General features: G+C 40.2%; 1 protein-coding gene across 2 annotated transcripts in view; it reads left to right on the top strand.

Annotated features, from left to right (window-relative positions):
• LOC6033799 (zwei Ig domain protein zig-8) overlaps positions 1–16,127 on the top strand; it is a 319,398-nt gene that overhangs the window by 55,207 nt on the left and 248,064 nt on the right. For both annotated transcript variants that reach the window (XM_038256815.1, XM_038256814.1), the window contains exon 2: positions 14,730–16,023. The gene's annotated coding sequence lies outside the window, so the exon portion shown is untranslated. The remainder of the gene's footprint in view (positions 1–14,729; positions 16,024–16,127) is intronic.

Here is a 16,127-nt window from a genome sequence, read left to right as displayed (position 1 = left end):
AGAAAAGTCTTCCAAATACCTTTCTAAAAATGTATGATCAGACGGGTTTGCTTACAAAAACCACCCTTTTTTCAATCTTTCAAACTTTAGCCAGAATCGTTTTTTTAGCATAACTTTTGAAATACTTAACAAAACTTCAAAATAGTTAATATAGGTCTTGTGTGACCCTAAGACGGATCGAATGAGACCAGAACGGCCCAAATCGGTTCAGCCAGTCCGGAGATAATCGAGTGCATTTTTTTCGGTGCACGGACTTACAGACATACACACGCTCAGACATTTGCTCAGAATTTGATTCTAAGTCGATAGATATACGTGAAGGTAGGTCTACAAGGTCGAATTAAGAAGTTCATTTTTCGAGTGATTTTATAGCCTTTCCTCAGTAAGGTGAGGAAGGCAAAAATGAACAAAAACAGAAAATCGTGTCTACAGCAAAATCACCTCAATGGCGTATACATCATATCGCCGTAAAACGGCAGTTAAGCAATGTGGCAACCGGGCGATACGCATGCAACTTTTTGATGGCATAACTTCAAAAGTACTTCACTAAACAGAATAAAATTTAATAGGGTCTTAGGGGACCCCAAAACGATCAGAATAAGGCGGATCCGGCCAAAATCGGTTCAGTCAGTTCTGAGATAATCGTGTGGAAAACAAATCATGTCTACACACATCCCCACAGACATTTGTTCAGAAATTGATTCTGAGTCGATAGGTATACGTGAAGGTATATCTAGGAGGTGTATTGAAGAAGTTCATTTTTCGAGTGATTTTAAAGCTTTGCCTCAGTGAGGTGAGGAAGGCAAAAACGACTGGATAATCTAAATAGGTTCGGGAATATCCGCCATTTGATTTTACGACTCCAGTTTTCAAAAGCAGTTTTTTAGAAAATGCCGTAAGGTGAAAATATTATGTGTTTTTTATTCTTAAAATTATTTTTATTAGGTCCGCATGCAAACTAAGTAAGTTCTTCAGGTTTTTGTTATTGCGAGAATGCGTTTTTTCGACTTGCGTTTTTGAAAGTAGTTTTAAGAAAAATGCCGTATCTAACAAGGTTCTCTGTTTGGCTCGATGAGCTCCATTGGTTGCGACAGGACCTGGCTCTTTGACTTTGAACCTTAAATGGGATTTAACTCTTAAAATCGGTGCGTTTTGGTGGTTGGCCAGTTTTGAACCCCTTGACATTTTTTGCATTTTTTAAAAACCTCATGAGCTCATAGTACGTGTTCCAGAGAATAGCCCCTCTCTCCGAGAAAAGATCACATTGACTGCACCTGCCCGCCAGCTACGCCACACGCCAATCATGCAGATCCATTTCCGCCGTACCAATTACAGCGCCAACGGAGCTATCGTCGGACTGAAGCGAGCCTTCAATAAAGTGTCCTCTGTTTTCGACGTCAGTTTGTCCCGCGATGTGTTAAAGTCCAAGTTTTTATCAGTGTTGAGACGAATGTTTTAGTTTTAGTCTTAGTTTTAAGTTCATTAGGGCAATAAGTGCCTGTTGAGAAATAAACACACAAACAAACAAACAAACACAGAGTGTGAAAAGATTCGTCCACTATTTAAAATGTTACAGAATTTATAACACCGCCACTGAAAACATCAACTTTTTCTTCAAGCTCCTCTTACGAAACCAGCATGAGTGAATAATTGGCAAAGGGAGCGCGTGGTCGTAAAAAATATTCGGAGTGAAAAGTGATTTTTTGTGTGTGCCTTTTGTTTTGCACTTTTGTCGTAAATTGTGTGCTATGAGGAGAAGATTACCCTCTGAAAATGCAGCGTCATCAGTACATAATCGGCAAAGGGAGCGCATGGTCGTAAAAAATATTCGGAGTGAAAAGTGATTTTTTGTGATTTTCAAAGCCCTTCCTATATCAGCGTTGATCGGAAGGCACGGCGTCGGGTGGATTGTGTTTAAATTTTTCGAATAAGGTTTTATTTTTTTGTGGTGAAAAAGCCATTTCTATATAATGATCGAAAGACACTGACAATTTAGATCATTGAGTTAATAGTGGAGCAAAATACCTGTGTGTGTTAACCAGAAAGACCTTCCCATAGCATCGTTGCTCGGAAGGCTCGCCGACGGGTCCGTTATGAAAGTCCTTCCCATAGCGTCGTAGCTCGGGAGGCATCGAAAAGCCAATACCTTATCCTACTAACTCAAAAAAAATATTAATCACGTGATGCTTGAAGGAGATACCACAGACAACAGACGTTTGGGCTCGATTCTTCCCTTGTGTAAATCATTGCTACAGATTTTTTAGTTGTGGCAATCCGTTTGAGGCGCTACAGTCGCTTTGCCCTGACACATTGCCCGCTGTCAAAATATCGCTTTCCGCCTACTTTTATTTTGTTGGTTTTCAACGTTTGTAATCGTTTGTTCTGGTTCTGGTGTTTGAGGATCGTTTGCACTAGAAATCCGGTGAAGGAATCTGACGCGCCGGGGAGAACATTCAAGATTCAGGCCTTTGGTATGGCGACGAGGGTTCGCCGGAAGTGAACATCTCAGACTGCGGCCAGATTCCAATCACATCGTGGCGCCATTTTTGAGCGGGCTCATGTTCGCGGAATAAACACAATCTCATAAACAAATTATAAAATTGTCCTATAACCGGGACCACGCTGGCCACACGACAACCGGTCGTCGCGCCGGAGATCACGATAAGTGACCATTCGAACGTGAACTCGGCTGACGGCGCCGATGACATCCAGACTTTACCGTGTCAAACCTTGCTGTTTTTCTTTCTTCGACAGTTCCGGATTGTTTCGTTTCTGGTTCCGAATCTTTTATCCTCCAAGAAACGCTTGCCCATGCTCCCGATTTCCACCGGGTCTCCTCTTTCTTTTCGCTCACCTCTGTTGGTTTTGTTTATAAACACAACCAGCAAGAATTTGACAGCCTCAAGCGCGGCCTTGGTTGCTGTGTTTAAAAAAGCATCAGATTAGACTATTTTTTAAATATTGATAATTAAATGAAAAAAAAACTTCCATGTGCTCGTAAATCGTGTTAATTAATAATTATAGTAGATTTACTATATCATAAAAACATAAACTTTACCTTTTTATTTTTTTTCGAAAAATTGAAATAAAGTATTTTTGAAACATTTTTGGGTGATGCATTTTCAAACACACCTACTCAGAAAACCATCATGGCTGCTTTAGAGAGTGGCAATAGGCTAACAGATGGCGCTAGTAGATTAGCAAGATGTGGCAGCCATGTTTTTACACACGATTTTCAAATTATTTTGTTCTAGCCGCTACGTCTGTTGTCTGTGGAGATACTGTGGATTCAACGGTCTCAAGCGGTATCAACAAGTATATAGCGAAAAACTATATGCTTGATGAGTCTGCAACTTCAACTATCGGACTAACATTCCTCTCTTTCGTTGAACTGCAGGCTTCTTGGGAGGGCGCCGGTATTGACTAATAAAGTAGGAATCTTCAGAGGTTAAACAGTGAACGGATGGTTGGCTTCCACTGATCATTTTTGATTCATTGTTTAACTTCAGCTGATCTGTCAATAACGGAGTAGCAGCTCATTGGCAGTCAACCATGCTCATGCTCAAGCTCCTCTTACGAAACCAGCATCGCCAGATGAGAGACTGGCAAAAACCAAATCGCACCGATTTTAAGGGTTAAAACCCATTTAAAATTCAAAGTCAAAGCGTCAGGTCCAGTCGCAACCAATCAAGCTCATATTTTGAAATCGGGCTCAGTACACCTAGGGGATCATGCCCTGAAATGCCCGCAAAAATGATAAAAAATCAAATTATTCGCTCTACAGTATTGCCTTGGCGTTCTCGATTGCGAGATTCCTACTCGAAACTAGGTGTCCGAAGGCTTGATTGTTGAGGCAATTGCAAACCTCTTTTTACACCTTAGCTTCCATCCACCCCGGGGTTGAAACTGACGACCTTTGGATTGTTAGTCTAACTGCCTACCAACTCCACCGAAGCAGGACCCAGGGAGACGACTCCTATACCTGGATTGAGCTAACGACCTAACCCTCTAGGTTAGACCGGGGCCAACATTTACTTCTCCATCCGACGAAAGGCGTGGTCAGACAAATCTCGTCTCGAAAAATGCCACCGGGAACGTCTGGGATCGAACCCAAGCCGACTGCGTGAGAGGCAACCACGCTTACCCCTACACCACGGTTCCCGGCAAAAATTATCCATTTTGTTATATTCTAGTTCCCATACTGTTTAATATTTAAAAACTTAAGAATATAGAGAGAAACTTTGTTCAAATAAAATGAATTATTATTGAATAGCCACTGCGACCAATCATAGGAATATCTGATTGATGTACTCCAAATTACAAACTCTTTTTTGTTGTTAAATGTGCCATAGAACTGCTACTTTTAACACAACTCCCCAGAATGACCCAACTTTTGGCGCAGTCAAGCGCTGCCATAATTCTTTAAACTCCTTAAACGTTTGATTGAAAACAAAAAGGCCAAAAAAGTTAGGCCAAACTTAGCACGAGGATTCGATCCAAAGTGGAAGGCAAGCAACAGCAGAAAAGCACTCACGAGATACTTTCCACTCTCGCGAAAATGGCACAACAGAAAGTTTTTCCCTCCCGAAAGTTTTTCGAAGGAGGCGTTTTTGTCGGCAATTCGTCTTCGCATCGCTTCTCTCTCTCTCTATCTCTGCGGTGAAATGTGCGCGGCCCGGGAAAGTGAAAGGAATAACATTCTTCAATATGAGGGTGAGGGTGGAACACAAGTGGCTTATTGAAGGGGCTGTCAGAATTCGCCTTTTGTTTTCACCACTGATGGCAGCCCGCCATCGATAGCTTTTGTGTAAACAAGCTCCGACTTCCTGTCACAACACTTGAGCTGGCACCCGGCCCATCCATCCGAGCAGCAGGCTGCGAAAGGCTTCGGAAGCGAGATGTTTTGGGGGTTGGTAAAACCGCACCACTGAATTGTTCCCAACGGGGTTGATAGGGTTGTCTTGGCACAGCTCAGGTGAGACGTACACTGACGACGAGCAAAACCGGTGAACATCTGTGCAAGGCAGAGGAGAAAGTTTGAGCGATTTGTAAGACCTTAAATCCAATGTTCGATCTTAATCACCGTTTGGTAGACTGGCATCGTAATGTGTACCCTCTGCCATTTTTGAGAATAAATCGATTGCTTTCAGATTTTCTGCACATGTTTTGGAAGCCATTTCCAGATTTTGAACGATGTATATTAGGGTGGGTACGTTTTTCAAAAAGTTCTCGGATCAAGTTTTAGTATGGTTCCCCTTGTAGGGAATGTCCATAGGGACTTTCATGCCAAATATCAGCTCATTTGGTTGTAAACTGGCTGCGCGCATCAGGGTTAAAGTTTACATGGGAATTACTATGGGAAATTGGAACTTTTTGTTCAAACGCTCCTACAGGTCTGGGAAAATCACGCGCCAACTATGGTCAGGCCTATAGGGAATGGTCTGGAGAACACTTTTCCCGAAGAGAGCATATGGATTCGTTGTCCCTAGACCTGGCGCATCGGCAAACAATCAAACGGTTTGAGGGCAAACGGTTTTCCCTCAAAAAGCATCAAATTTTCCTTAGCATGCTATGAAAGCTTGATGAACACCGCGACGCCATACGTCAGGCAGCTACCACGTGGGTGAAAAACGGCTGGAATATTTATTTGCAAACCGTCTTTTGACTAGAAAATGATCATTTTGAGTAATCCTGATATTATTTAGTCGAATTCAGAATCATTGCATAGCAAATTTGTATTTTTTTTGCAAATATTTCAACCACGTGGTAGCTGCCTGACGTATGGCGTCGCGGTGTTCATCAAGCTTTCATAGCATGCTAAGGAAAATTTGATGCTTTTTGAGGGAAAACCGTTGATTCCGGAGACATCGGATTGTTTGCCGATGCGCCAGGTCTAGGGACAACGAATCCATATGCTATCTTCGGGAAAAGTGTTCTCCAGACCATTCCCCATAGGCCTGACCATACCAGAAGTTGGCGCGTGATTTTCCCAGACCTGTAGGAGCGTTTGAACAAAAAGTTCCAATTTCCCATAGTAATTCCCATGTAAACTTTAACCCTGATGCGCGCAGCCAGTTTATAACCAAATGAGCTGATATTTGGCATGAAAGTCCCTATGGGCATGCCCTACAAGGGGAACCATACTAAAACTTGATCCGAGAACTTTTTGAAAAACGTACCCACCCTAATGTATATACTTTTGTTTACGACGGAAAAGATAAACATGAGATTTTCAACGCATTGACCAACTTAAAATTGTGTTACGTTCTGTTTTAATTGGATCATACTTTTTTTGTGTTTTCTTATTTTGAATCACAGACTTTTTGTCAAAATTAAATAGTTTAAAAAGCGTTTGAGCTTGACAGTATAGCTAAATTTATAACGGAAATGTATAAATTCTTTCAATTTTCTCAGAGTGGAAAAATTGCTTCAATGTCTATATAGATGTCGCAAGTGTGACAAAGTGGGACAAGGGGAGAGCGGGGGGCCTAAGACGGGTGTACCCCATTTGGCATAATGGACATTTGGCATAACGGGTTTTCAAGATGGACGTTTGGCATAATGGACGTTTGGCATAATTGGTCCAAGACATCAGGGACGTTTGGCATAATGGACATTTGGCATAATGGACGTTTGGCATAATTCGTTCAAAACCCATCAAGGACGTTTGGCATAATGGACGTTTGGCATAATTTTTGCTAGCTTTTTTTTTGTTCAATAAGTATTTATTTTTTGTAAAGAATAATAATTTATAGGTTTTTTTTCTTTTTTCTAAGCAGATAACTTTACTTTAAAAATGATTTTTGTTTTCAAGAAATCTAGTATCTTTGTCATTTTCTCCCAATAGATGTAATTTTTGACGAAGAACTTCGTCTTAGGGCTCTATACAGGGTAGCAATCCAAAATTTCGCGAAGCGAAATGAAACCGATAAATGAAACACCTTCCCCAAGCAGAGGGGAAAATCACAGAAGCAGCGCGGCCGACGGTTGATATAAATATAAACGCCACTCCCTCCACAGCATTAGTTTAGTCGGTGGTCTACCACCGAAGCGAGAGGAGCTCAGCTCTTCTCGCGAGCGCCAGCCTTCTCTCTTCCCTACAAAACCACGGGAAATTTGAAGGCAGGCTTCAGTCGGTGGTCTACCACCGAAGCGAGAGGAGCTCAGCTCCTCTCGCAAGCGCCACCAGGTGGCGTTTTCAGGAACTAGCCTTCCCGATTCCCTACAAAACCATGGGAAATCTGAAGGCTGGCTTCCAGGGTTGCCACAAATACAGATTTATCTGTATTTTACAGATTTTTGAGGTGATGAGGTTATACAGAATCTGTATATAAAGAAATACAGATTTTACGAAAAACATACAGATATACAGATTTTCCCGATTTTTTATTAAAATTAAATAATTTTAATTCTTTAAATATTTTTTTTAATTGCTGGATGAGCCCAAACATTAAATTTTTGATTGTATAGCATTTTTATGCATTAAAAAAACAATTAAGAATATTTTGTTTTTTGAAAAATTGTTTAAAAATGTCAATACAGATTCCAAATACAGATTTTCGCCCTCCTGATACAGATATACAGATTTTTGACCCTCAAAAATACAGAATCAAATGTGGCAACCCTGCTGGCTTCAGTCGGTGGTCTACCACCGAAGCGAGAGGAGCTCAGCTCCTCTCGCAAGCGCCACCAAGCGCTTGGCAGTAGTGACCACCACCTGGATTTTGATACTGGACATGAAATATGACATTTTGGCAGTAGTGGCCACCACCTGAAGTGGCCGGAGGCCCCGGGGGTGTTCCGATAGGGGGACATTTGCGGAACCATAAGAGTTGGGGGAATTTGGGTATCAAACATTAGCATTAGAAATTTGACATTTCGGCAATAGTGGCCACCACCTGGAGTGGCCGGAGGCCCCTGGGATGTTCCGATAAGGGGACATTTGCGGAACCATAAGAGTTGGGGCAATATAAGTATCAAACTTCAGGGTTTTTGATACTGGACATGAAATTTGACATTTTTGCAGTAGTGGCCACCACCTGGAGTGGCCGTAGGCCCCGGGGATGTTCCGATAAGGGGACATTTGCGGAACCATAAGAGTTGGGGCAATATAAGTATCAAACTTCAGGGTTTTTGATACTGGACATGAAATTTTTAGTGGCCGCAACCCGGAGTGACCGGAGCCCTCGGGGGTGTTCCGATGAAGGGACATTTGCGGAACCATAAGAGTTGGGGCAATATGGGTATCAAACTTCAGGGTTTTTTGATACTGGACATGAAATTTGAAATTGGCGGAACCATAAGAGTTGGGGCAATAAAGGTATCAAAATGTAGCTGCTCCTCTGTGATGTTGCTGCACGGTTACGCAAAACGGAAATGAAATTAAATCCAGCCTCGGAATCAGAATCACCTCGAAATTTACGAGCGATTACATATGTGTGTGTGTGAGTGTAAGCGCGTGCAGTCAAAGGGCTTTTGTTAATTTGATTTGGTTAACCGCGGTGGATTTTCTTGAAATAATTCGAACTGTCAAAAATCCAACAAAGCATCTACCGGTGGATACTTTTCTACCACTGATTTTTGTGCGATCAATGTGATAGATGCTTTGGTGGATTTTTGACAGTTCGAATTATTTCAAGAAAATCCACCGCGGTTAACCAAATCAAATTAACAAAACCCCTAAAAAATCTGAGCCTGCTGCGTTGCCAAATTGTTGGCCGATGCGCCAAACGCAAAACAAGAATCACCGTGTTGGTGTCGTTTCGTTCGAATCCAGATGAATACAACCACATCAGCAGATTTACCCTTCGATGCGAAAGCAAATACGTGTGTATGTACGGGGCGCGCGCAGTGACAAAAGAGGGGAAGTAATAGCGAAGTAGAAGTATAAAAATGCGTTCTACCCTTTCCACTCCACTTAGTTGCCACCGAGATGCTGAACAAGTCGGGTCGGCTCATATCTGAGCCGCAGACGGGTGAAGCAGCAGCAGCAGGAGAGAGAGAGCCCTAGCAACGCAAATTCTCTCTTCCGGAGAAGGATTTCTTTTGAAAAATTACCTTTATTTTCTAGAGAGAGAGAGAATCGGAGAGCAGCACCGAAGAGGGCAAATTGTGTGCGAATGCCGTAGAATGACACACCAAATGCCGTAGGATGGCAGATTCAAGAAAATTGCCAAATGCGCGTTCACACACACATACACACACACTCCCGTTTCATGGTACACGCTGATTGGGTTCGATGCGTCGAGTTTCCCTTCCACGGATGTTCGATTGATGTATCTAAATTCGTCACCTGAAAAGGCCATCAAAGACTGCGACCAACTACAGATACACCCGGGGACGAGCAAAACCGCCAGCGGAGGCAACTTTTAGGCAGTGGAGCAAAATCGCTTAACCTAGTAGACTGTGTGAAAATTGTTGTAGCCCTGTTGTATGGGTTAGTACAACGAATCTACTACGAGCTCGTGTAATTGGTCACGGCCCCGGGATGCACAGCCGGGTCAGTCAGGAAGCTCCCCCCAATTCGTTCGAAGATTTCGTTTAAGCCAGTGGTGGCCAAAACCTGGAGTGGTACTGAACATGATAATGGCCATTTCGACAGTGTTGGCCAAAACCTGGAGTGGCCGGTGCCCTCAAAGAAGGTTCCCCCGGAGCCCGAAGGGCCTTTTACATAACCCTACGAGTTTTGGCAATATGGGTATCAAAATTTATGGTTTTTGATACTGAACATGAAAATGGCCATTTCGACAGTGGTGGCCAAAACCTGGAGTGGCCGGTGATCTCAAAGCAGGTTCCCCCGGGGCCTGGGGGGACATTTACAGAAACAAACGAGTTGTGGCAATATGGGTATCAAAATTCATGGTTTTTGATACTGAACATGAAAATGGCCATTTCGACAGTGGTGGCCAAAACCTGGAGTGGCCGGTGATCTCAAAGCAGGTTCCCCCGGGGCCTGGGGGGACATTTACAGAACCATACGAGTTGTGGCAATATGGGTATCAAAATTCATGGTTTTTGATACTGAACATGATAATGGCCATTTCGACAGTGTTGGCCAAAACCTGGAGTGGCCGGTGCCCTCAAAGAAGGTTCCCCCGGGGCCTGGGGGGACATTTACAGAACCATACGAGTTGTGGCAATATGGGTATTAAAATTCATGGTTTTTGATACTGAACATGAAAATGGCCATTTCGACAGTAGTGGCCACAACCTGGGGTGGCCGGTGATCTCAAAGCAGGTTCCCCCGGGGTCTGTGAGGACATTTACAGAACCATACGAGTCAAAATTCATGGTTTTTGATACTGAACATGATAATGGTCATTTCGGCAGTGGTGGCTAAAACCTGGAGTGGCCGGTGCCCTCAAAGAAGGTTCCCCGGGGCCCGGAGGGCTTTTTACAGAACCATACGAGTTTTGGCAATATGGGTATCAAAATTCATTGTTTTGATATTGAACCTGCAAATGGCCATTTCGACAGAAGTGGCCACAACCTGGAGTTGCCAGTGCCCTAATGGAAAGTTCACCTTGGGGGAACATTTATGACAATTTTGCCGACAAATCTATGAAACAAAATACAATAATCTTATCCCAGATTTCACTAGCAATCCAAAAACTCATTCAAAATGTTTGGTCCTATGTCTTTCGGTTATGTCTCTTACATACCATCTTGAACTTTTGGCAATATCGCTGGGGTAATAAATCGATAATTGCGAAATTATTGAGATTGAGAATAACTCTTTCGTAATCAATTTGAGCCCTAAAAAGGGCTTTTTAATGCTTGCTGTTGAAATTTACTTGGCTGTCGCCGATGGCTGGCAAGAGCCTTGCCAAAACATTTCCCCATCGCGGACAACGTTGAACCCTTCCAGGTTCGGTCTGCCCCTTCGCCGCGATGCTTCTCCGCCTTCAGCTATCTTTGTTGCCGCTGTGTCGCCCCTCCCTCGTAGACTGTCGAGAGTGATTTAAGTACGCAAATGAAATAGATTTTTGTTTTGGGATTTCGTGGAACGAAGAAATCTAGGTGGCGAATGCCGTAGGAAGGCAGAGAGAACGCCGTAGAAACGTCAATACGAGAAAAAAGTATTGTAATGTGTGGGAATAAATCGTTTAATGTGATTCAAATTTGTTGTGACGCAAAAATCTTTAACACATGGTTCAGACTGGCTCTTTGTAATGAATTGGAGTCCTGATAATGGCTTTTTATTATTTCAAAATATTTTTAAAACATTGTTCAATGAAATGATTTCAAATCAACTGGCACGAAAATCTTGACATTACGATTAGCTGTGAAGCGTTTCAAAACTTTAGACGTTATCCACCGTCAAAATACCATAAGAACTAAGAGCAGAAATAAATAGATCTTAAGAAATAACCGTTTCGTGATTGATTTTGTGGCCAAGAAACGCAAATAATAAAACTATAAAAAAAATCATTTACTTTTGTGTCCGAAGTTCTTCGTCATGATGGTTACGCCTGTAGCATTACCACTGCACCTTTTTTTCCTTTTTTTCTTAATAAATCTTTAAAATGCAATTTTTCATAAATATAAAATGCATTTTTTTCATAAATATATAATATTGAGATTTGTCTTCATTTGAAATATTTTGCAGCTATTTTTTTGTATTCAATTATTCTTTCTTTTATTTTAAATTCAACCTAACAAAGTGATGTAAGTTTTGCCAGTCTTTGAAATTTAGCAATAAAAAATTTATACTGTTTACCCTTTCCCCTCCTTTTTCAAATTCAACCTAAAGAATGTATGTACATTTTGCTCTTATTTAACGAAATGCATTTAAATTTTTTAAAGCAATTTGCTCTTCTTTTATTTTAAAGCTCAAATAAGGTAAAATCTCTCAAAAAATGTGCAGTTTGTTTTTTTTTCAAAATTTTGCAATCATTGTTTTTATGCAATTTTTTCTTCTTTAATATTCATCCTTAATAAGGGATGTACATGTTTTCTTTCTTTAAATATTTGACAAATGAGTTTTGAAATTTTCCCTTCTTTTATTTTAAATTCAACTTTTAGAAGGGAAAATCTCTAAAAACAATACTTTTCGAATATTTGACAATAAACTTCGATTATGAATTTTTTATAAAATTTATATTTATTTATATAAAATTCAACTTATGGAAGGAAAAGTAAATTTAAAGATTCACATTTTGACACTCTTTAAATGTTTGACTATCGCAATATTTTTATGTTTTTCACCTACCTCTCTTAAAAATAACATTTAATCAGCATTTTTTAGGCAGTTGTCCCTTCTTTAAGATTAGTATTGAATAAATAAAAGAAGGGAAAATTCCATAAACAACTTTATTGCAAAAATTAAACCAACAGAGAAAAATGTGCAGAAATTATATAAATGTTTAAAGACAACATCTATAAGAGAGTTTCCTTCTTCAAGTTAAATATAAAAATGATGGGAAAATTGAATTAAAAACTTAATTGCAACATATTTAAAGAAAAGCAACATCGACATCCATTCACCCAAATTACAGGATCGAGAGTATAATTCCATCAAAATTTATAGAGAGCTCAATGCTAAACTCGATAGAATAATGGTACCAACTCATACCTGTAAAACAATTAATTTAATAAATTAATTGAAACAGTAAATCTGCAACAAGAGTCATACATCGAAATCTGACTAATCTTGTGTCACCAAGCTGCTGTGGCCAAGGCAGTTTAGTCATTGAGTTAGTCTATTATTAGTCTCTGGTTCAGTTCCCGTAGAGAACACTTTTTGTTTTGAAGGATGAACTTTTTCTTGAAAATGGACTCGAGGGCATAATTCTCTCGGTCATGTAGAACTGTGTTCTCTGTGTCAGTGAATCTTTCCGCTAGTCTCGTGTCGGATGAGTGCTGCCCAGTTCTAGGGTTTCTTTAGATTATATTCGAAAAGAAGGGAAAAATGTGAATTTATTTAGAAATTTCCTTCTTCAAGTAAAATTTTGATCAAAAGAAGGGAAAATTGCATTATAAAAGCTCAATTGTCGAAGATTTGAAGAGGTTTTTCTCATCATGAATTTCATATAAAAGAAGGGAAAATTTCATTTAAAAAATTACTCCTAATTATATTGAAAGGGGAAAAATCTTAAGCTTACAAGAGATATGTTAATTATTTAATAAAAATATCAAAATTTCATTGAAAAGATTTATTGTGAATTATTCAAAATGGAAAGAATTTACTATTGGGAAAAATATAGAGGTACCTAATTTTTATAGAAAAAATGTTAATCTCTTAAAGTAATATAAAAAGGTAAAAATATACATTTTCATTCGTGAAAATGACAAATAATTAACAAAAAAACAAGCTAGTAATAATCATGTCCATTATGCCAAACGTCCATTATGCCAAACGTCCATTATGCCAAACGTCCTTGATGGTTTTTGAACGAATTATGCCAAACGTCCATTATGCCAAATGTCCATTATGCCAAACGTCCCTGATGTCTTGGACCAATTATGCCAAACGTCCATTATGCCAAACGTCCATCTTGAAAACCCGTTATGCCAAATGTCCATTATGCCAAATGGGGTACACCCGCCTAAGACTGTGACGTTACGCTAGACTATTTCTTGAATACTGAAAAATCAGCCTTAAAACATAGCTAGAAAAAGTTTAATATTTGATAAAATTTTTAAATTTTAAAAACAGAAGTTTTTGATAATAGATTTAATATGCCGAAATCATCAGATTTTTTTTTAAATATAAAGATTTCTGAATTTTAAAATAATACTTTTCGTAAATTTTAAAATATTACTTTTGTAAATCATGCTAAAACTGCAAAAAAAAAAACAAACTGCAAGACAAACAAGGGAGGGGTCCATCAAAACGTGACGTACTTTTCGAGGGTGGGGGGGGGGTCAGAGCCAGCGTGATAAAGTGTAACATAGGGGGGAGGGGGTAAATTTTGGCTTATTTTAGCGTGACATACTTTATGTATCAAGCCTTTGTTGATCATTCTGTGCATTGTCCCAAAATTAGGTTGAATTTAGTCGGCGGAGTAATAATTACTAAAGTTTACAGCAGTCTGGCATGCACGTGTGTCAAACGCGTTCTGATCTGAAATCACTTTGGTCAGTTGTCGCACTTAGTACGACAAGATTAATACTTATTTTCCTCAGTGAAAACAAATGAGAGGTGAGACATTGAGAGCTTATAAAATTACGTCCTTAACTTAATTTGGCCAAAAATGCACGTGCGACAAGATAGCACGACAATTACGATTCGTTAATCCAAGATGACGCGTAAATGGCGATGAGGAAATATTAAAATGTATTGGTAATGAAAAGGCAAACAATTACTCAAAGTTGACAAAAATGTGGTCGTAGTATTCAATTTGAAGTTGAGAGAAGAAAAAAAAACAAATATTGTTACAAGTGAGAGATTCTATTGTCCAAAGTTTGCACGAGCTTTTGATAATCGAAACTTCGGACAATCGATTATGGGCTGTATTACGTTTTTATTGCTAGTTGAATTTAAATCACGACTTAAATGAACATAAAAATTTTTGTTTTAAATTAATGGTTTGATTCTTCCTATTTGAATAAATTTCACAAAACAATACACAGGTTGAAACAGTCAAATTGAAGCTAGTGATTAACAAGCAGTCATCAATAATATAATTTGCTAATTTAAACATCATTTTGATTTGATCATAGCTTACAAGCATAATTACATCCATCATACTTTAATAACGGCTTTCTTCTACTCTCGTTTATTTCAGATTTCCAACGTTCAGCCACATTGTCGAGGGCTCCATGTTAATCAATAGTGTAAATCACATTCACTAGTAGCGCGTAACAAGTTATACTAATAAATACCGGCCAACGTTATATATACGAATCGATCCAAATGTAAATATTACAAAAAAAAAGTCCGGCAAGCAAAAAAAAAATCAAATCAGCAAAAAATAGCGTCAAGCCAACAGCACATCCGTAGAGCCAACCATTCCGTCAAATTGTAAAACCAGAAAACGCGGTCCTTGCATAAAAAATCGCAGCAAATAATCTAAAAACATAAAAACCCGCTCACAAGCTCGAAAAAAAAAATCAAATTTGTCAACAGGTCATCAAATCAACCAGATTGGATGCAATAAAACAATAACGGTTCGCGGGTGGACGGACAGACGGACGGAAGTTCGCGTGGGAAAAAAGGCAAATAGTCAACCGTGGCCACGGTTCCGGGTCAGGAACGGACCCTCAAACGGCACAAAAGGAGAGACAGACTGAGCATAGGAGGGGGGGGTGAGGAAAGTATTTGTACCGTGAAATGAAACCATTGCGCGCCGTTCCCTTCGCGCCAAATTGCCACCGTTAGTAATTTAATGTCTGGCGCCCGATGTGGAAAGCTCCACTTCCGGCTATTACTGCTGCTGGTCCGTTGTGAATCTGGCAACCCTGCCGCAGCTGCACCGTAGTCGAGAAATGTTCCTCCAAATCAGGCGGGAACCGACCCGGGCCAGGATTGCCAATTTTGTGAAATAAAAATAAAAGTGTTGGAAATTTTAACATTTTTACCTCTTCCGGTTGGCGGTGCTTTCTGGAGGAAAAACCCCGGGGAAAAAGAGCGAAAAAAAAAGTCCGCTTTTGCCTCGTGTAAGAAAATAATAAAAAGCAGCACCGTAATTGCTTAACCGTCGTCGGATCGTACCGTCGGACCACACCCATTGACGTTGTTCCTCCAATCGTGTAAATAAATGTTTCCCCCTTCCAACCGCGTCATCATCGTCTTTGTCGTCACAGCAAAAATTCACTTTCGCGTTATTGCCGTGAGCTAGGAAATTCTCCGAAAATAGAGACAAAAAAGGAAAGCACCTCTCTGCAAAAGGTGGTGTCGCAAAAGGACGCATCACTTAAGGAAAACACGCAACGGAACGCGACGACGGCATCCAAAAATGAACCAATAAAATAAAATTGAACGGTCCTTCTTGCGTCGTGGTCGTCGTCGGAGAGAGACTTCACCCGAAGCCAAAAAGGAAAACTACCTGGTCGACGGAGGACAACATTCCGCGCTAAAAGGTAAGTTCCTGGGCAAACAATTTGGCCATCCACTTTTTGGGGGTGCAAACAATCGTAGCAGCAGAAATTTGTCCGGTGTGCGATGTTTTATTTCTTTTGTGGCT

This window comes from Culex quinquefasciatus, chromosome 2 (assembly GCF_015732765.1).
Source record: "Culex quinquefasciatus strain JHB chromosome 2, VPISU_Cqui_1.0_pri_paternal, whole genome shotgun sequence".
In the NCBI taxonomy this organism is placed as follows: Eukaryota; Metazoa; Arthropoda; class Insecta; order Diptera; family Culicidae; genus Culex; species Culex quinquefasciatus.
Note: the sequence above shows the minus strand (reverse complement) of the source record. Positions and strands in the feature narration are given on the sequence as shown.